The sequence below is a fragment of the Miscanthus floridulus genome, chromosome 15 (genome assembly GCF_019320115.1).
Source record: "Miscanthus floridulus cultivar M001 chromosome 15, ASM1932011v1, whole genome shotgun sequence".
Classification (NCBI taxonomy): domain Eukaryota; kingdom Viridiplantae; phylum Streptophyta; class Magnoliopsida; order Poales; family Poaceae; genus Miscanthus; species Miscanthus floridulus.
In genome coordinates, this window is record NC_089594.1 from 1,165,107 (window position 1) to 1,173,158 (window position 8,052).

At 45.2% G+C, this 8,052-nt stretch overlaps 1 pseudogene; it reads left to right on the forward strand.

Moving 5' to 3' along the window:
• The first annotated feature begins 2,621 nt into the window (after window positions 1-2,621).
• Window positions 2,622-6,689, forward strand: LOC136508786 (E3 ubiquitin-protein ligase RSL1-like; annotated as a pseudogene).
• The last annotated feature ends 1,363 nt before the right edge of the window (window positions 6,690-8,052 follow it).

Genomic DNA, 8,052 nt, shown 5'->3' on the forward strand with positions numbered 1-8,052 from the left:
CATCCTCGGCTCGAAGCCCGCCAAGCAGCGCCTGCGTCGCTTCGACGACGAGAGGCGCAGGGCCATAGGCAAAGAGATCGCCAAACTCCTGGCAGCCGGATTCATCAGAGAGGTATTCCACTCCGACTGGCTTGCCAATCCTGTTCTTGTTAAAAAGAAGACCGGGAAATAGAGAATGTGCATTGATTATACTGGCCTCAACAAAGTGTGTCCAAAGGATCACTTTCCCTTGCCACACATAGAACAGATAGTCGACTCCACCTCAGGATGCGAGATCCTCTCTTTTCTAGATGCCTACTCAGGCTATCACCAGATTATGATGAAAGAGTCTGATCAACTCGCAACCTCGTTCATCACCCCGTATGGTTTGTATTGTTATGTAACCATGCCTTTCAGTTTGAAGAATGCTGGCGCCACCTACCAAAGGTGCATGTAGCAATGCTTCGCTGACCAAATCGACTCGCTCGATCAACCTGATCAAGCCGAGTGGCCGAAACCAACAATCGCCGTCTATGTTGATGACATAGTGGTCAAAACGGCTCAAGCTTGTGATCTGATCGCAAACTTGGCCGCAACGTTTGCGAACCTCCAAAGGTTCAACATCAAATTGAATCCCGAGAAATGTGTTTTCGGGGTTCCGAAAGGGAAGCTGCTTGGATACATTGTGTCCGAGCGCGGCATCGAGGCCAACCCTAAAAAGATAACGGCCATCTCCAACATGGGCCCTATACGCAACGTCAAGGGCGTACAAAGGTTCACCGGCTGTCTGGCCGCCCTGAGCCGATTCATCTCCCGGCTCGGCGAACGGGGGATGCCACTCTACAAGCTCCTCAAAAAGACGGACGTCTTCGTCTGGACTGAGGAAGCTTAGCAGGCCCTAGAGAGCCTCAAAGCGTCACTGGCATCGACCCTAATCCTCATCGCTCCCGAACGAGGAGAACCCCTCCTCCTCTACGTCGCAGCGAGCAACCATGTGATGAGCGCCACCCTGGACACCACCTTAAGGTCCAGCGACCCGTATACTTCATCGGGGAGGTACTCACCGACCCCAAGGTCCGGTACCCCCAGGTGCAGAAACTACTATACCCCAATGTATGTATGGGTTTGTTACTAGATGATGGTTGTGATGAATCTCCTATGCTAGGAGGAAAAAAAGCACACGAACTCACCATCATTTTGGGAATGGTGGCGATAGTTTGCATCCATGGCAAATGTGTTGTGTGTTTATTTTACCAATACCTGATGTTTGAGAAATGTGCAACAAAGAATCAAATTTTACTTCTAGTACTTCTGTCGGCAAAGGAAAATGAAATTACGAGACTTATGATTCACCATATGAAGTGTTTGATCATATCTCTTGATGTGCTTGGAGATGACCCGATGGTGTTGGGGCTTATACGGAATGCAGATCAGCAAAGGAAATGTATGCAAGGTATACACATGTGTGCATGTATATATAGGCACTTTTGCATAACGGCTAGCTTTGCTTTCAATGCTGTGTACTTGTTCAGATTTAAATAATGGGAGCAGCGGCCAGCTCCTTTGTTTCACCTGAGCTCCTACCAAAGGCCATGTCATATACTTTCCTTTGTTTTTAATTCCTATGGGATTAGAGAAGTATGTCATCTCAATTCATGAGATTTTTCCTTGTCCTATCCTTTAATCCAAAGGGGCCCTTAATGTCAGGTATAGATATAGATTTCTAGTTGAGTCTTTCGACGGCAGAGAAAATTCCTTTGTGTTTTGGTGAATCTTATGGGGAAATTATTTGTTACTAGCAAACTTGTATGCGTGCTACAACACAACCTAATACGTCTTACAACTGGTCTATGTATCATCATTGGACGTGAATCTTTCTAACTCATATGAACATGAGCCATTGTCTAGGTCATATGCATACGAGAGACGAGGGTGCAAGAGTATTTTGAAATTTTAAAAAGCGGGTTGGCTGAAACCCTTAGATAGAGATTAGGTATATACACATGTGCCTCACTCGCACCTAACCAAACCATCCCATCCCACAAAATGATTCAATAATTTGAAATAATTTACCCATTCCATAGAGGGGATTGTGTGACTATTAGTATTTAGCGGAGAGCTCTTCTTAACCGCTATAATCAACATTATTTTGGTAGCCTCTATTGTCCACTGTAGTCTATACTATTTAGAAAGAAGGCGTGAAAATGTTGCCATCAAAAAACCATTTGTAGCCATAACAAGAATATAGTTTTGTTGAATGTGTGTATTAACTAAAATCAAACCGGTCAATAAACTTTCAGCCTGTTCGGTTGGCTGGTTCGTATCATTGCTGGTTCGTTTACGTAAGAGAGAAATACTGCTGATATGTAAGAGAGAAATACTGCTGACTGGTTCATATAAATAATATCCATGTGAGGGAACTGGCCAGCCAGCCCAGCCAGCCAGCCCCGGCCGATCGGGAAGTTTAACATTGAAGCTCTTAGTAAAGATCCAGTGTCTTATTTTAGCATTTATTATTCAGCAATTTATGGTAATTTCATTTAAACTTTGTTCAACATTTTCCGGCCAAAAAAATTCTATCCAGTTTTACCTTATAAATCTGGTTATTGCGGTGAGGCGGTGAGCCCGTGACCGGGAAAGAAAACGTTTTTTTTTATGTGTGTGTGTGTGGAAGTGGAAAGATCGAAAACGTTCAGCTTCAGCCCCGCAAGGGAAGTTAGAGAGAGATTTGTAATTTGTTCGATCCCCCTGTGGTTCGTACGATTCCGATGATGGCCGGCGGCGACGACCTAGCCGCACTCCACGAGCAGGTCGCCCTCGCATCCTCCGCCGCCATCTCCGCCTCCGACCTGGACCTCGCCTTCCAGCTCCAGGTCGCCGAGGCCATCCAAGCCTCGCTCCGCTTGCCCAATGCCGCCGCCTCGTCATCGTCGTCGCAGGCCGCCCCCGTCCTCCCCGTCCCCGAGCCCTCCTCCGACGCCGCCTACGCCTTCGCGGTCCAGGCCGCCGATCTCGCGCGCGCCGAGCAGGACCGCCGCGACGCCGAGGCCTGCCGCGCCGCCCACGCCCGGGCCGCCGCCTCCGCCCGCATCGCCGCGCACGACGCCTTCTTCGCCCGCGACCTCGCCTGCCATCCCCGAGGAACAATGGGCCCACGACGGCGACTACTTCGAGCGCCCCGTCGACTCCTCGCCCCGCCCGCTGTTCCGCGTCTTCTCCAAGGGTATGCCGAGCAGGGACGTCGTGGGCCCGCGGGACCGGGACCCCAGCATCGCCGTGCTCGCGGTGGCTGTCTGCAGGACGCAGGGGGGAGTGGTGCTCAGGATACAGAAGCCGGTGGAGCGCTTTGTGGGCGGCCGCATGATTGTGGAGGTGATGGCGCTGATGGAGGGCCTCGACGCCGCCCTGGGGTTGGGCATCCGCAGTGTCACCGTCGTCACTGGTTACCGCCCGCTCTACAACCATGTATGCCATGACAACTCTTTACCTCTCCACCTTCACCTATTTTATGCTAGTTGATTGAGTTGCCTAAGAGATATGATCAGGAGAGAATATAAGTCAATTGAATCAATAAAAAAACTACTTTTAGTAGATTTGGTGCTGCTGTTCCCATGTGCTTAGGATATTTCCCCTTTTCTAGTGCCTGTTCAGTTCTGAATCTGAGTGGAGAAGCTAGCAGAACTGTACTGTCTGCTGGATAGGATTTGGTTCTTTATTTTAGTGATGCTTAACTTGCGCTGCAGCGGAAAAAAGGATATAACCCATCAGATTTTTTCATTGACAGTCAGTTCTCAATAGTTTCTGTACTATTGATGCTTCCTTCTTTCCGTTACCAGTTCGAACTGAAAACATTGTACTGTTTTTGCTACCCTCCCATAACAAAGTCTCTCCTGCTCGGTTCCTTCAAAAAACAAAAACATAAGAAAGTGTTAGAATTTGATATGCCAAACTTCCTTAAGCTTTTGTGGTTTGAGCGTATTTCTTTACTCATGTCTTGATCAATACATCATGTTTTCAGTCAATGGGCAGTTAATGAAGATGCCAGTCTAAAATTATTCAGTACTCACACACACTTCCCTGTGTTTCCCTTTCCACTTCCCTGTGTTTCGGACTCAGGTTTTGGTCCCCAGATGGTTTTCTTGGGGGATTTGTTACTGGATCCTTTGGGATTTGGGATCAACCTGTAATGTGTTTTTTGAACTCTCTTTTCTTGGGGATTTGGGATTGGATTGGGATTTAGGATCAATTCCTGCCATTTTTGTTCAAGAAAAAGTACTCACAAACACTCCACTGTATGTAACACTAAAATGGAGTATTCGTTGTAACACAACTGCATGGTGTTAGATGTTTCAAGTCATTTGTTCAGCAAGATCTTGTAAACTTGAAGGGTGATATGCGTCTGGTTCGGTGCCAATCTTTGTGATGTATACATCTTCCATTCCATGTGCTTAGATCTTAGGCATAGGCCGCCAAGAGATATTGATACTAGTTGATTGAGTCGCCCAAGAGAAACTTAGTTTTAGTATATTTGGTGCTGCTGTTTCCATGTGCTTAGGGTATTTCAATGTCTGTTCAGTTCTAAATCTTACTGAATACTTACGTGAGTGGAGAAGCTAGCAGCACTGCAGTGTCTACTGGACAGGATTTGGTTGGACATTAAGCCTTAACGTACTCTTGAAATGAGTATTTTGTGGCGCCATGATCCCAACTTGTCTGAACATGCATTGGTTGTCTTGCTTATTGCATTGCAGGGGGGAAATGATATATGAATATGATGGATCAGACTTTTTCCATTGATATCCAGTTCTCAAGAGTTTCTGTACTTGATAGTTCCTTCTTTCAGCTACCAGTTTGAACTGAAAAAATAGTATTGTTTTTTGCTACTTTCCCTATTCATAAGAAACATAAACAAGTGTCAGAATTTTAGATGCCAAACATCACTAACTTTGTGGTTTCACTCCAGTCAATGGGTAGTTTCACTAAGATGTCAGTCTACAATTATCCATTACTCAGTAAACCCTAAACTGCAGCATTTGTTGTAATACAACTGCATAATGTTTTGAGTCATTTGTTCAGCAAGAAGTGTAAATCTGGAGGATGATATGGATCTAGTTCAGTGCCAGTTTTGCTGTTGTGTGCATTGCTAAGTAGAAAACTTCTTAAGAATTTTCTTTTGTTCTGGTCTTATGATGATACCTGCCTACCCTGTATGTGCTTGACAAATCATAATAATTCACTCTTCTGACCATGTTTTCCTAATATATACTCTGTGCATTTGCAGATGCTTGGCATTTGGCGTCCATCAGGGAAGAAGCTGGCAGATATGATGAATCAGGTTCTGTCAGTCCGAAGGAAGTTTGATCAGTGTGAAGTCTCACTTGTTGAGCCAAACCAAGTCAGCTATGTCGTAAAATTAGCAACAGATTCACTAACTGTTCAGATTGCCAAAGCTCTTGCTGCCAATGTTAGCAAGGAGAAAAGAGAGAGCTGCGCCATCTGCTTGGAAGACACTGACATTACCAAAATCCATGTGGTTGAAGGTTGCACACATCGCTTCTGCTTCTCGTGCATGAAGGAGCATGTGAAAGTTAAGCTGCTCAATGGAACTCTCCCTGCTTGCCCACAAGAGGGATGCACCACAAAGCTAAGTGTGGAGGGCTCAAGGGTATTTCTTTCGCCGCGGCTGTTAGAGATCATGGTGCAACGCATGAGGGAAGGACAGATCCCTCCAAGCCAAAAGATTTACTGCCCGTATCCCAAGTGTTCAGCCTTGATGTCCTTGGGGGAAGTGATCCATCCGATGCAAGAGTCGTCCTCAAGGTACACAGCTGCTGATGCTGCCACATTGAGGAAGTGTGTGAAATGCAGAGGCTCCTTTTGCTTGAGCTGTAAAGTCCCATGGCATGATGGGATGAGTTGCTATGAGTACAAGATGAGGTACCCCCACGCTCGCTCAGAAGATGCAAAGTTACAGAACCTGGCAAGGCAGAGGCTGTGGCGGCAATGTGTGAAATGCAAGCACATGATCGAACTTGCGGAGGGCTGCTACCACATGATCTGCGTGTAAGGCCCCATTCTCTTTATTATTCCATAAATTGCACAATGCAAGCATCCTAAAAATCTGCACTTATTATGTTTGCCAGTGCTAAGAAAAACTTCTGTTGTACGTGTGTTGCTGCTTCTTGCATTGCAGGTGCGGCTATGAGTTCTGCTACACGTGTGGGAAAGAGTGGAAGAATAAGAAAGCAAGCTGCTCCTGCCCGCTGTGGGATGAACGCAACATCATCAGAGAGGAAGACGATGATGACCTACGAAGACGACGATGATGGTCTTTACTACTAGAAGGCTGTTACAAATCCTTTCCTTTATTTATGTTATTGCAGCTACATACTAGCCTGCCTTGGAAGAGTTTTAGTATCCCTATATATCCCTAGTATTAATGTTAGCAGCTTAAGTATATTGGAACCTACTAATTAAGATGCAATGGAGGGGGAAAAAAACAAGCAGAGTTTGTTTGTCGCATTTTGGACCGGCCGTGCCTTACCATTAGTGGGTCTCGCTCCACTGAATGTTCTGGGTGGTGGCATGCATAGGCATAAGAGTGGTTGTGTGTAGTAGTGGCATTGAAGTGGGCCAATATGCATGTGAACCTCTACCACTCTATATGTGTTCTTGTGTTGCGTAGATGTAAACATCCTATTGAAACTGTACTAGGCCCTGTTTGGGAGACATTCTCCGTGCTGCAGCCTCCAGCTAGCGCCTTCTGGCTTCAAAAGAGAGACCCTACCTGCGTGTGTACGGGTGTTTATATATATAATATAATTAATATATATATATATATATATATATATATATATATATATATATATATATATATAGGGAGAGGCTATTCAGTAGCCGGCTACAAAATAAGTTATTCTGTAGCCACCTCCATTTACTATAATTTTATATACTAATTTACCATAATATAAATACATATTTACGATAGTTGGGTTACTATAACACATGGGGATATTTACCATAACGTTATATTAAACCACTTAGTAAGGAGTTATTATAATCTCGTAAAATAACATAGTAATTATCGTAACTCAAAGTGGCTACAGAATAAGTTATTCCGTAGCCAGCTACAGGATAGTAGTTCTATATATATATATATATATATATATATATATATATATATATATATATATATATATATATATATATATATATATATATAGAGAGAGAGAGAGAGAGAGAGAGAGAGAGAGAGAGAGAGAATTTATGTATGCAATACAAAACCGAAAAGGATTCAGCCTAACCCAGCGGAGCTTAGCTATACATACATGTACAACAAAATTGGGATCAAGTAGGAGACGAAGACGTGCCTGCAAACCGGCTGTGGTGATTTGAGCTGACCGGAACGGAGGCTGACGATCTATGCATCTCCAACAAGTCGTCGAGTCGCACAGGAATTTCGGCGGCAGCGTCGCAGTTTAGTTTCGGATTGGTCGGTCTTGCATGCATGCGCACACGTAGACGAACGATCGATCCACGATGGCTGAAGAAGAAGCGGGGGATCATCACCCTTCCAGATGTATGTCATGTGCAATTCAAATCACAAACACTTAATTCTTACCCCAATTTTTGTTTACATACAACTGTATTGATCGATCTTGCCTCTCGTCGTTCTTTCTTCATGCAGGATATCCTCTACCACATACATGTCTTTATGCTGCTCAGGCTGCCTGTGTCTCCCATGCCTTCCTCCGTTCCCAAGCTCATCTTGGACATCTACACGCTAGGATTATTGGAGGCAGACTACCTATCGTCGTTTGATCCTATCGACAAAGAACTACCGATCATAGAGGATCAAATCAACGAGGGCGTCAACGCAACCATGCATAGAAGAGTACTACCAAAGGAACGATCCCATGGTGAGAGAATTCGTCGCTAGAGTCGACCACATCATGCACAACCACACTGGAACCGGCATCGCAATCTTCTGGGTTCAGCCTCCCCCTGGCTTCTACATAGACCCTGACATTCTTGACCGCTGGTTCCAGGCTGTGATCCCACAGGGGATCATAG